General features: G+C 41.8%; 1 long non-coding RNA gene across 5 annotated transcripts in view; it reads left to right on the top strand.

The window, feature by feature from the left end:
- LOC121859787 overlaps positions 1–13,359 on the top strand; it is a 29,704-nt gene extending 16,345 nt beyond the window's left edge. The window contains exon 5 of one of the 5 annotated variants that reach the window (XR_006087718.1): positions 12,862–13,359. This is a non-coding gene — a long non-coding RNA (uncharacterized LOC121859787). Of the gene's footprint in view, positions 1–457; positions 493–7,113; positions 7,342–9,556; positions 9,598–12,861 lie in introns of those variants that run through there. The other 4 variants (XR_006087717.1, XR_006087716.1, XR_006087721.1 and 1 more) reach the window with 4 other exon arrangements.
- The last annotated feature ends 798 nt before the right edge of the window (positions 13,360–14,157 follow it).

Below are 14,157 nucleotides of genomic sequence, written 5' to 3'. Positions count from 1 at the left end.
CGGTCGGGTCCCGTGGTTGCCGGACCGGAGAGGTACAACCTGTACTTGTATTTCAGTACACTTGTACAGTAATCCTATAAAAGTGGGCATTTATGTAAATGTTTGTGCGTAAGGTCGCGTCCCATTGGCGTCGGCGGTACGCGGCACTTCCAAAATATGGCCCAGATTCACGTTTTTCATCCCATACCCAATTTTGAATGTGTGTTTATTTCGTGGTTCTTTAAAGTACAGTACAGTATATTAATAACTTTAACTTTCGTTTTCAAAACATAATGTCATTGTTTATTAATTATGATACTCTATAAATGCTGTGGTACTCTAAATACTTTTTTCTACTTATATGAATCAGTTGAGTTGAGTAAACTTTTATTTGCATAGTTTTGAAGAAGACTACAGGACATAGTTTAAATTTTTACATATCAACAGTGCAGTACTTTATCTTAAGTAATATTTTCAGGCACTTTCTCCATCACTGCCTACAGTGGACCTGATGTGAACTAGAATGAAGTTGGCTGGACATAAAGTTTACTGGACCTCAAGTAGTCTGTGGTATTGTATTTAATATTGTTGTGGTACTTTGAATGTTAGGAAAGTTCTACAGGCATTCCCCAGTTTATAAGAGTACTGTGTCTTATAAAAACCTATGGTAAATCGAATCACTATTCCTATAGACTCACATTATAAAAGCCAAGATACTTTTCTACAACGAAAACAGTTCCCCCCAAATTATGTACGGTCCCCCAAAAAGTATCGATTGAATTTTCTAGCGGTAAAATTTGAAACTCTAGATGAAATACTTTGCTGTGATCCCCAGTGCATCAGCATAAGTTGGTACAGGTACATCCGGTCACTATATGAGCAATATCCGTAGACGGCGGGTAGCGAGGGAGTCGTCCTCGTGTGACATACGACCGTACGGTATATGCTTTACTATAACAAGAAATTCATTGAGCTATATTAATGTATGTATCGTGCCGGTTAGAAGCGAGGCCCCAACCGAGGATTACAATAATATCGGAATATACATTAAACGGAAGAGTTTTGGAACGTCACGAGCTAGACCGAGACGGACCTCGGGGCATACGTTTCGCCACCGCGTCGTAGTGACGGTTTTATTCGTACCGAGATGCACAATGTAGTCGTCGACGACACGTCTGATTTTTGAGGAGTGACGGAGCAAATAGTAGTTGATATTAGAGTGAACAGGTACAGCAATATACAATATATTGGTCTAAATGGGATCTGCCAAATATTATCGATACGTAAATGGCGTCGGTTTAACGTCAAAATAAGATTTTAATCGGCGCGTCGCCCGTCGTTTAGCGGCGGGTAACCCATCGCGATGCCCGAGGGTTCGCTCGCCCCATTGTGCCGAGTTATTCGAGCGTTGCGCGTACCCTCGTCGCGAAGGCTAATAATAGCGCCTCTCTCCCCGTTGTGTCTTTCCGATAATTCCTCGGTTCATTTGACGTACGATCCCGGTAATGACCGGCTCGGCGTCCGTTTACGACACGCAATCCAAATTCGCGCTACGTGCGATGCGAATCCTCGGAGGATTTGCATCTTTCAAAAACACATACAGTCGTGCGCCGGTTAACATCCGATAGCATATACAGTCGGCCCTTAACATTCGCGGGGGTTAGGTAACAGAGATACCCGTGAATGTTAAAATTCCGTGTACTATTGCTACCCCCCCCCCCTAAAAAATCCCTGGCCCCCCATGTCCTTATTTACCGTATATACCTGTGTGTAGTTTGAGTTTTTAAGACCAAATTATTTGGCAAAAATTGGGGGTCGACCTCTAAACGGGTAATAGTTTCGTTAGGTTGAAAAATATTTACCAGTAACTACCAGTAAACAATGGAAACGATGCACCAACACACCACCCGCTGTGAGTGTCGGTACAGTTGCCAGGGCAGATCTCTTGCGAGCCCAAAGTAGCCAAATCCATGGTATGGTAGCACAGGACGATGTAAAACAAAGTAATCATTTATTAAAGTTAATTTATAGATACTGGACATAAATGTTTGTTCATTACATTTGAAACATCAATCTTTGTTAATTAAATTTGAAACAAGAGAAAACTACGATACTGGATTTTCATTAAAATATTACATCACAAGTATATTTTACCTTAACTGTGACTGAATGAATATATTCTCGGAAATAAATATGGAAATATAATATTTTTGCTGGAATGACGTACATATTATAGTAGGAAGTGGGATAAAATCATGACGAAAGACTTTCGCTTTCTTTCGTTGTTCAAAATATTTTACCGTAATCGCTTTTCGAATGGTTTTCAGTTAAAAACTGTTGTACTCGTACTGTATTACAATAATATTCTATCCTATCATTAGCCTTATAATCCCACAACTGAAAACCATTCGAAAAGCGATTACGGTAACATCTTTTGAACGAAAGAAAGCGAAAGTCATTGCTTTCGTCACTTTCCACTGTAATACGTACATCATTTCAGCAAAAATATTACATTTCCATGTTCTCAGAAATAAATGGTAGTTTTGTTGAAACGTAATGTACAGTATTTAACATTAAAATGCAAAAATAGCTATAAAACAATTAATACACCCGTAATGTACTGGCTGGCATCTCCACTCGTCCCTGCTCCCGCCAGTCACCTCCTCCCCGCTCTATCCCTCCGCCTCCTCCACATCGTCACTACTGTTGTATTACAATAATATTCTATCCTAATTGACTTGAATAAATACTACGATACCATATTTCTGAATATTTTCATTAAAATCCATCCAAATCATTTTCCTTGCCATCGTCTGCAGCACCAAACAGCTTCTCCCAGTCCTCTCCTTGAACAGGGCTAGAGGGTACGTGTTTTTCGAATCGTTTTCAATTAAAAAAATGTTACATCACACGTATATTTTACCTAAACTGTGCCTGAATGAATATATTCTTGGAAATAAATAGTAATTTTGCTGAAACGTGATGTATTTCAATGTAAAATAGGATAAAATACATGACGAAAACAAAAGACTTCACCTAACCTTCGTTTTTTTAATAGTTTTCGGTTACAGAAATGAAATATTTTTGCTGAAATGACGTAAGTATTACAGTGGAATGTGGGACAAAATCGTGACGAAAACAATGACTTTCGCTTTCTTTCGTTCAAAAGATGTTACCGTAATCGCTTTTCGAATGGTTTTCAGTTAAAAAACTGTTGTATTACAATAATATTCTATCCTAATTCACTTGTGATGCAACAGTTTTTTAACTGAAAACCATTCGAAAAGCGATTACGGTAAAATATTTTGAACAACGAAAGAAAGCGAAAGTGTTTCGTCATGATTTTATCCCACTTCCCACTATAATATGTACGTCATTCCAGCAAAAATATTACATTTCCATATTTATTTCCGAGAATATATTCATTCAGTCACGGTTAAGGTAAAATATACTTGTGATGTAATATTTTAATGAAAATCCAGTATCGTAGTTTTTTTCTTGTTTCAAATTTAATTAACAAAGATTGATGCTTGAAATGTAATGAACAAAAATTTATGTCCAGTATCTACGAGTTAACTTTAATGAATGAATACTTTGTTTTACATCGTCCTGTGCTACCATACCATGGATTTGGCTACTTTGGGCTCGCAAGAGATCTGCCCTGGCAACTGTACCGACACTCACAGCTGGTGGTGTGTTGGTGCATCGTTTCCATTGTTTTCTGGTAGTTACTGGTAAATATTTTTCAACCTAACGAAACTATTACCCGTTAAGAGGTCGACCCCCAATTTTTGCCAAATAATTTTGTCTTAAAAACTCAAACTACACACAGGTATATACGGTAAATAAGGACATGGGGGGGCCAGGGATTTTTTTTTGGGGGGGGTAGCAATAGTACACGGATTTTTAACATTCACGGGTATCTCTGTTACCTAACCCCCGCGAATGTTAAGGGCCGACTGTACTTCAATTACTTCAATGTACAGAATATTCCTCTGGCGGGGCAATCCGCGTATTTGCGAATCCGTGAATGCTAAACCCGCGTATGTGAAAGGCCGACCGTACGTCCGTGCCCCCCCCTCGAAAAAACACTTCCGTGATGCCTGCTGGACCACCACTCCAAGACCCCCCTGATGGAGACACGACGATCCTTCCCGTACTGGCTAGATGTTATGTGTTAAAGGAATATCATTCCTTAGGCTTTAGTAAGCATTTTCCTCCAGGTGTAATGTTAACCTACATCTATTGAGGATAAAATCTTTCACCTACAAATTGACAATAACACATTTGCTGTAATCGGACATATCTAGTTGCCTCAACAATTGCAACCCTAGTTGCAATTGGGGTTGCAATTTGAAATTCTGTGTCATTACTGAGGAATAACGAAGTCTCTGGTGCACTGCACTCTAAGATTAAGAGAAAATTGACTCGGGCATCCCGAAGGGAGAGAAAACGGACTTCCACGACGGGAGACTCGAGCACTAACACGTGCCACTCATACCGAGAGACTTGACAAGTTTTACCGACCATTAGTTATGTACGTTATCTAGTGAATTTAGTCAATATTGTACAGTATAAGTATACTGCAATTACAGCGGTCCCTCGGTTAACAATGGACCCGAGTGCAAACCCTTACTGTACGTGTACTAAACGATTACGGTACTTAAATTGTTATTTCTATGGCAAATATAGATTGTTTACACAGATATTCAAATACTATCTTACAAGTTATATTCACCCAGGTCGTTTGGGTGGCAAATTATGAGAAGAGCTTAGTCACTCTTAAGTAATGATAAATAAACACTCGGGCCTTCAGCGCCAACTGTCAAATCTTATCTCAAATAAATAAAGACATTGTCACCTCACTTCCCCCCCCCCCTGCTCGCTGGCTACCTCCCTCCTTGTGTTCCCAGACAAAACATTGGTGATAACTTTATGCTTTAAGGTGTTTATTTTATATAATATCTCAGACTAAAGTTAGGGGATTACAATTTGCATAGCTGGAATCCTTGCAAGACAGCCAATAATTTGAATATAAACATTATATATAGTGTATTTTGTTGAAGATATAAAAATTGTAGTACATTTTATAATATAAAGTTTTTCAACTGTATTTTTGGGTAGATTTATATCAATTTCTTCATTTATTTTCATCCATTTACATGCAGACACCACAATAAAAGAAACGTAAAAGAAATAAACGACCTCGGTGCAAAGCCGGAGCATTGTTGTACTAATTTGATTACGGTACAAAAATTGTTATGTCCGGTGCAAATTACAGCATGTTTATATTCAAATTAATCAGTATGTTACAAGAATCCCAGCAATGTTAATTATATTGTACCAGGTCATTTCACTGGCATTTTAAAATGAGAGAAGCTTAGTAGGACTGTTAAATAAACTCACAGAGACCTTCGGCTCAAACTGTCAAACATCTCCTCTTAACTCTCTCCCCCATCTGTTGAGCCAGGGTTTTAGGCTTACAGTTTTTATCTTACATAATATTTCAGACTAAAGTTAGGAGATTATAATTTGCATTGCTGGAATCCTTGCAAGACAACCAATAATTTGAATGTTAACGTCATATATTTTGCTCGAGAGATAAAAATTGTTGTACGTTAGTGTACAGTACTGTAGTACATTTTATAATATAAAGTTTTTGAACTGTATTTTTGGGTAGATTTACATCAATTTCTTCATTTATTTTCATCCATTTACATGCACACAGCATACTAAAAGAAATAATTGACCTTAGTGCAAAGCTGGAGTTTTGTTGTACTAATTTGATTTGGGTACTAAAATTGTTATGTCTAGTGGAAATTATAGCATGTTTATATACAAATTAATCAGTATGTTACAAGAATCCCAAGAATGTTAATTATATTCACCCGGGTCATTTCCCGGCCGGGAAAAAATGCGCCACAGACCCGGGCGCCAACCGTCGGTGTCGCCGGGCTTTATCTTAAGTAATATCACAGACAAAAGTTAGAATTTAATTTGCATTGCTAAAATCGTTACAAGACGGCTAATAATTTTAACATAAACGTTGTATATTTTGCACAAGAGATAAAAATTTGTAGCCCTTTGTAATAAAATTAGTTACAACTAAAATTTGTATGTGAACTATAGCATGTTTATATTCAAAGTAATCACAATTTTATAAGAATTCCAGCAATGTTAATTATATTCTTCCAAGTCAGTTTAGTGATATTTCATAAGAGAAAACCTGAAAGTCACTGTTAAGGACAGATAAATAAATAAGCTCTAGACCTTGGCATCAACTGTCAAACCGATAACCCTCCTCCCCATCTTGCCGCGAATCCGATCACGAGTAAACGGGCCATTTCGCGTCTCATAATTTTAGCCGCGTCGATTTACGAGCGTCCGTTTTAACGCGACACTACAAAAACGATGTTTTGTAGGAGATGGGCCGAGGTGCATTTGGGTATATTGGGTCTTTTTAGTATTTTGTGTTAGTCTCGAGTACCAAAGTAAATTGTTCCATTGAAACCACTTTAATTGAGTCCAAATTTGGTTTAAAGCTATTAGCTCTCTAGGAATGCGCCTCGCGTCACATCGACGTCGTACCGTACGTGCGTCGGTCACCGACGCGTACGCGGGACCGGTAACAATTTTACGTAAACGCGTCGACGACGTAATATTCGACAATGCCGTCGGGTCGTCGACGTCCCGTTTCTTCGTTTAGTAAATAGTCGTGGCGATTTTTGTCGCGCGCGTGTCCGTCGACGGGCACGCCGAGGGCGGTCCGTCCGCGGATGCGGGCCCGCTCGAGATTCGGCCCGTATTGCGCAGTCGTACGGTCCGTCGTCGTTTGCGAGAAGTACTCGTTTACGTAGTCTCGCGTGCAGTATATTGCATTTTCTAGCAATAGACTAGTTACGATCGTAGATTAGTTCCATCACGTAGGGTATCGTCTCGCCGTCGGCCCGGGACACACCTCCGGCCACTCGACACTCTGCTTACCGGTACACGACACAAATTAAAAATGATCAACACGATATTTTACGAGGGCATTACGATTGATTTATAATACCCTATGCAATGGTTGTATAGATGTAGTGCAGTATAATTATTAAATGCAGGCAGCATTCACATCACAAACTTAACCCACAGAAGAAGTCGCCTCGGGCAACGGCAGCAGTCGGCAGCGGAAGCGCGATCCGGGAGAAGGACACGAAGAACGACCGTAGATCGTCGCTCCGGAGACGGGTCGGCGAGTGCCGCTCTCCGACGCGAGACGATCGTCGAGAATAACCTACGTGTTTTTCTATTTTTATGGATGCTATTTTAAGGATAACTAAAGCTCAGTCAATGGTTATTTTAGCTTAAGGTCATATTATACGTGTATTTGTAATGTACAGTATTTCATTAAGTAAGAATGCTAAAACTTGCCCGACGGTCGACCCCCAAAACAACTGCGGCGACCCGCTCCGGCACTCGAGAAGACGGAAGCTCCGAGTACACGACGTTAAAGATTAACGGATAGTTTGACGACTATACCACCCCTTGTTCCCTCTACCTCCAGCTAAATGTATCCCTCCCTCCACTTACCACTCTTCCTTTCCTCATCTATTATCTTTCCCTTCCACCCCTCTATCCCACCATCTGTCCCCCCTTCCTTTCTTCACGTACCATTCTTCCTTTCCTTATCTATTATCCTTCCCTTCCACCCCTCTATCCCTTCCCTCCACATACCACCTTTCTCTCCTACCACCTGTCGTTCCTTTTTTGTGTTTTATTTAATAAGTTTTATAGTATATGATGGTCACCTTATTAATAATGTAACATTTTGTGTGATTACAATTACACTACACACACTTAGTCGAAGTGACCAGTTATTAGTGTTGATATTAATGGGATAAATATTAGATAAGTTTATTGGAGTTTGCTATAAAATATGTGACTATAATTATAAATTGTGAGTGTGAAGAAGGGTTTATAAGTTGTATATATGTCAATTAGAGGAACAAATAATTTGCTAACCACACCCTAGTCCTTCAATGGAAAACGCATCGAAATGCGCAGCGGCGAATGCATTCGGCGGGAGAATAATGCGGCGACACGCGTAGAATACTCGTACGCCTCTCTCGGGCACGTACGTTTCCATTTACTAAAGTTAGGTGGGTTTGTTTGGGTGGCGTGGGACCCAGAGGGCATCGGCAGGCGGTCGCGTCCGGCGGTTGCCGTGCGAGAAATTGGGAGGACGGGCTTTCACGTTGCAGAAATTAAGGAACGGCATCTTCCGGCGGAACCACAGCCCGCGATTAAAGGAACGCTCGGGTTTGACGCCCACGGACCGAGCGCGCGGCTCCTCCGCCGTACATTTCGTCGTCGGTAACAAGAGTAGTCGATTGAAGTCCCCTCTTTTGCCTGGGTGGATGTGTGTGTGCTAACCGTTTTAGGCAAGTGAATGTTTGGTACAGCAGATTTGGGGATTCATTGTAGGGTAGACTTGCCATACAGTGCAGTGTTTTAATTGGTATTATATTGCGGCGATCGGCGAGCACGGAGACCGAAGCCTCACTCGACCGTGTCTCGGGAGGCGTGGGGTTTGGTCCGAGGCCACTCGCAGTCATCGTCGAGGGTATAGTCCGGAACGCCGTTCGACGCGACGTCTCGTCGAAATTCCGGAGCGGTCTTCTCGTCGCGGGGCGCGCCGGAGGTCGACGCTACGACGTTCCCGGAGGGGTCGTCGTCGTCGTCGGGTATTTGACGTGCATCCGGAGTAGAACGAGGGCACGCGTCGAATCGGCGAACCGTCGAAAGTGCGCAAGAAATGAGATCGCGTAAATAACGGCAGATTAATTTCGTCGACACTCGTACGTATAAGAGTGCAAAGTAAATAAATAATACGTATTTTTTTTATGGGAATTAGCCCACCCGGGCACGGGTCACCGACCCACATCGGGGCGAAAATGTAATAATAATAATAATAATTGTTGAAGTTACAGTGTTCATTTTTGGTGGATATCAACGAAATATGATGCGAGAGGCTCAGACGACGACACAAACGACGACGCTCTCTCCGGTATATTTTCGGGACCGGCCGTAAAAACGAAACCAAAACACGCGTGCGCATTCAAAGTGGCGCATTATTGCACAAGTAAAATAAAACATATTGCCATAAATATGGGGTAACCTAGTTTATATGTAACAATAATACTGAAGAACCTTAAAGAAATACAAAATGGAAAAAAAAATCAAAAGTGAGGAACAATAGATTTATGTTGTGTTGTCAATAGTAAGAGAAACAATCGAGACAGAGAGTCAGACGAGCGACCCGGGACTCGGTCACAATTTTAGGGATGCCACGTAGCAGGAAGATCTACCACGGACGACACATTACGCTTCCAATATTGTCTGCGGAGGTGGTATCTCCCCGTTTGGTGGCTGCCTAAGTATGTAAGATTTTCCAATGGAAAGTGTATGTTTGGCAAATGTATCCAGGTCTTTAGAGAATGTACTCAGATATTTGGGTTAGGTGTCAAGGGTTCATGTATAATTTGCATGCCTAATTGACTATGTATATTTTTTAACCTTAATTTTTCATTTGCAGTCACCCGACGGGAGTCAGAAACGTCATTTTTGTGCGGCCGGCGACTCGACGGACCCCGGCCGAGGACGCCGCTCGAACCGCGGGTGAGAATGTCGGACGACGCCGTATTGTAATGTTTATATCGCAGTGTACGGTATTTACTTAATGGTTCTCTGAAGAATAGGAATGCGTATGCGGCGTGCCTCGGCGTCTCCGTAGGAATTGCGTAGAGTAAGTGGAAGGTTTTTAAGGGAGACGAGAATTTATTAAGCGGCGCGTCGTCGACGAAATATCGAAGGAAGTTTTGACCGGTCACCGAGAGGAAATAAGACGGGAATTTACGAGTAAAAGAGTAGTAGAACGTAAAGATAACGAGGGAGAAATGAAAATGCGACCGACGACGAGACTCGGGTGCCATCGAAAATGCGTAGAGGGACGGACATTACAAGTGTTATAACGAGAGTACTTAATTTAGCATAGAGATATAGAATTGAAGGTGTCATATCTGGTCTAAAAGTGTTGGATACAATATGAAAAGTATTATTAAAAAATGGGAGTTTAACCCATAAGCCAAGGGTTAGGGTGCTGCTGGCACTTCCCCCTCCCTTCCTATTGGGATAAATCGAGAAACAAGATGAATTCTCCCCACCCCCTCCTCCACAAAGGGGAGACCAGATGGACGTCACCTGGGTGTAAGGGTTAAGAATGTAGTAGCTTGTAATGGAGGATGAGGTATATGTATTTATGTCCTATGTTTTATACTGTATTGCAAGTAGGCGTTATTGTATGCACATTGCGGGTCATAATAGGAACGCGGCACGCCGGAGGCGGGTACACGGGACGATCCCTCGGAACAGAAGCCGAAAGTTCGTGGCGTGGGTATATCCACTTCCCTTAAAAGTGTAATTAGGGATCCTCCTCAGACACATTGCACCATTTGAACGCAGACGTAAGATTATCCTCATCGCCGTACACGTCCCGAGGAGACGAGGCGTATCGAGTTTACGCGGATGCATACGAGACGTTTCCTTTCGAGTACAGGTAGTTCTGCTATAATGCGATAGTTGTGTTCTTGTAAAACATCGTGTTATAGAAATTCGTGTAATAGAAATGACAGGGCTTATGGAGAAAATAGGGTTAGGTGCAGATTACTCCAAATCGACAAAAATTTCGTAGTACAGTCTAAATAAATGTTACATTCATATCTAATATTGAAATCATACAGTAAATGTTACACTTTACCTTGAAAAAATCTGAATATAACTTGATGGGGGAGAAGATTGATGTTGAGGAGTCATGAAACATCAAGCTTTTCTTCGAGTGTTATAGCCTTTCTTTTATGATCACCAGAGTGCTTCCCAGAGATATTCTTCTTTTCCATAGTCACAAAATTGGAGAAACAGTAATCACCGAGGACACTTAAAAATTTCACACGTGTTTCAAACAAAGTGTGGAGTAAACAGAGCGCGCGGGTCTAAAACGCTATGTATTTTGTTTTTCTCTTATTTAAAATTTTACATATACTGTAGAGGTATACTGTATACATAAATATTACATAAATTATTTCTGCAATTCTTCACAAACAAAACACATAAATCAATTGAACTTGCGATGTCGAACGTGAACTGTAAACACTGCATAACCCTGCGCCAAGCCACAATGTAAAGTACACTTTAAACGCTACTTATTTTGTTTTTCTCTTTTATTTAAATTTTTACAATTTACATATTCATATTATGCTACAGCGCCCACAAAACACGAGAAACGTTCGAGTCCCCCAGTAGAGATGTCCGTTCTCTATCCACTCGAGGATGTGTCGGTCGTCCGTTTTCTTTTTGTGTACTCGCTCGGGGACTCGAGTATTTCTGTTTATAACGCAGGATGATAAGGGAATTTGAATTTATTTGTTGATTTATTTATTTATAATATACTGTAATATATTAAATATGCTGCAAGTATTTTTTCTGGAAAAAGGGAGGCTACCATTATACCCGGTAATGTACATTTATGGCGATCGTTAAGGACCAAACTCCGAATCCGTGACGTGACTTCCGTTCATCATTTATGTCCTAAATTTACCAATGTAGGTAGTTTCAAGAATTAACGCAGTCATTTACCGAATATTCTTTGCCCAAAAATAAATTTCAAATGAATTATTTATAGGAGATAAGTATTATGATCAGTAAATATACCGATATGCATTACCGACCACAAGGACGGCTAAAAATAGGCACAGACGGTCACAGTCGAGGTCACTTTCCCTTTGTTGTCACTGTAGGACCTTGTGAGTGGTTTACTGTATACATAAATATTACATAAATTATTTCTGCAATTCTTCACAAACAAAACACACAAATCAATTGAATATGCGATGTCGAACGTGAACCGTAAACACTGTGTGATGTAAAGAGAGCGCCGGTGTAAAACGTTATGTAATTTGATTGTCTCTTTTATTTAAAATTTTACAATTGACTTATAATATATAGGTATACTGTATACATAAATATTACATACATTATTTCTGCAATTGTTCACAAACAAAACACACGACTCAATTGAACACGCGATGTCGAACGTGAACCGAAGCCATAACAATCGTTCGAGTGGAATCGCGTCGGAGCAAACGAGTTCGCGTCTTACAAATATCGTTTCTCAATTCATAAATCGCGTCGTCAAAACACGCGTTATAGCAGAACTCGCCGTATAGTTTTTGGTTCACCGCCAACACGTTTATCCTCGTACCGGATCTCCGTCGTCGCGTATTTTTACGCGACATCTGCGGAAGTTACGTTCGCCGGACGTTCACAGACGTAAATGGTACGACCTCGAGAGCACGACGTACATTCGGTCGTAAAGTACACCGGTCCGGATCGAGTGGACTTTCCCAATCGTCTTATAGATTTCTCGAGTTCTTGGGAATGGTACGAATATGTACAATTAATATTATGTTATGTATAGGTATATTGTATGTTTTTTGATAATCGTTAAGTATGGGAGGTGGCGACGAGCACACCGTACCGACGGGTGGAGGAGCGTCGAGTTTGATTTTGTATTAGGCGACGGGGTCGCGGGTATTTACGGAGATACGGCAGAGCGCGACGTCGGCGCCCGCGTACGGCACGAGCGGGAGGAGTAATTTGTGCGGGACGTAATTGTGGGGTAGTCGAGTATGCCTGTGTGTTTTAGTTGGCAATAGTGTGTAGATATGTTTGTGTATAGGTATACTGTAGAAAGAATGAACTTAGATGAAGTTTGTTTGGGAATTAGTATAATTTGTAATAGTAGATAATTGTCGATATATTTTGACAGTAATTTGTCCGTTTCAGTTGCGGAGGAGCGCGCCGATACGAGTCGGAGACGGCTCGTACAGTCGGCGCACGAGAGCGATCCGGACGAAGACATTCGGGAACCGAGGACGAAGACGCTCGTCGACTGCGGACGAAGACACCGGTCGACGCGCGAGGAAGATGCTCCGGAACACGGGAAGAACGCCACACTCCCGAGTGCGGGAAGACACTCGTCAACGCAGAAGGAGACACGCATCAATGTCGGGCCGGCGAGATTGTTTTAAAGACGATTTAACGTGTAAAATGAATGTACGTGTTGTTTGTAACGATTGTTATAATGTTTGTAGTATTGTTTTTAGAGACCGACTCTGCGAAGACGGAGGAAGTCGATACATGTCGAGAATGAATTTATTGAAGATGTTGCCTGTGATCACTAGGTGTTTGCACTAATTTGGGGAGATGATTACGATCGTAGAACGTCACGGAATGCGGCGCGCACGTCATTTGTGGCGGGACGCATCCGTAAATAACGGCAGCATAAATACGAGAGAACGCGGCGGCGGCGGCGGGGAAGCGCGCCTTTTGAAAGTAAAAGAACGGGGGAGATCGGACCGACATAGATGGTGTTGTTGTGGTAACCGATAAGAATGGAGAAATGATGACTATTTGGTGGGTTTTTTAGGACAGAGAGAGTAGTTATATATTAGTGAAGATATAAAGTAAAAGGTGATAAGGATGGTGGTGGGGGGGACAACGAATGATATATTTTGTAGGGTATTAAAGGAATTGACTCGTCAGTGCCGAGTCGGCGTAATTGTGAGAAACGGATGCGACGGGGATTTTAAAGAAGTTGCAGGGAAATTGGCGGAAGCGACGATCGCAATAACCTTTCGACGTGGGACGGACGACGACGAATTTAGTAAATGGCGGTTTAGGAAAGGGTCGTACGTAAAGCGGCGGGTGCGGATACGGACGACGGTCGATCGGGGTCCGTTTACGGGACGGGAAAGAGGACCGACGGAGACGAGGCGGCGCACAAACGAAAGTCTCCGAGGTACCGCGGGGAAGTACGGCAGTAGTTACGGAAGTATACCCGCGAGATGCGTAAAGAATGATTTGGAAGTAGATTGAACTGAGAGTCGCGTGTTTGAAATGGCGGGAAGGTTCGACAGGTGTATTAGTTTTACGTAATTGTGGCAGTGCGTTTGAGAGCGGGCAGTCGTGGAATGCGCGTGGGTACCTATTTTGAGACAGCGACATCTACCGGTAAGGAAATACGTGATGCAGCAGTAATATATTTTTGGGATGAATTTATACTCGTTCACCCGTACTCCG

The sequence above is a fragment of the Homarus americanus genome, unplaced genomic scaffold (assembly GCF_018991925.1).
Source record: "Homarus americanus isolate GMGI-L3 unplaced genomic scaffold, GMGI_Hamer_2.0 scaffold37833, whole genome shotgun sequence".
Taxonomy (NCBI): Eukaryota; Metazoa; Arthropoda; class Malacostraca; order Decapoda; family Nephropidae; genus Homarus; species Homarus americanus.
Note: the sequence above shows the minus strand (reverse complement) of the source record. Positions and strands in the feature narration are given on the sequence as shown.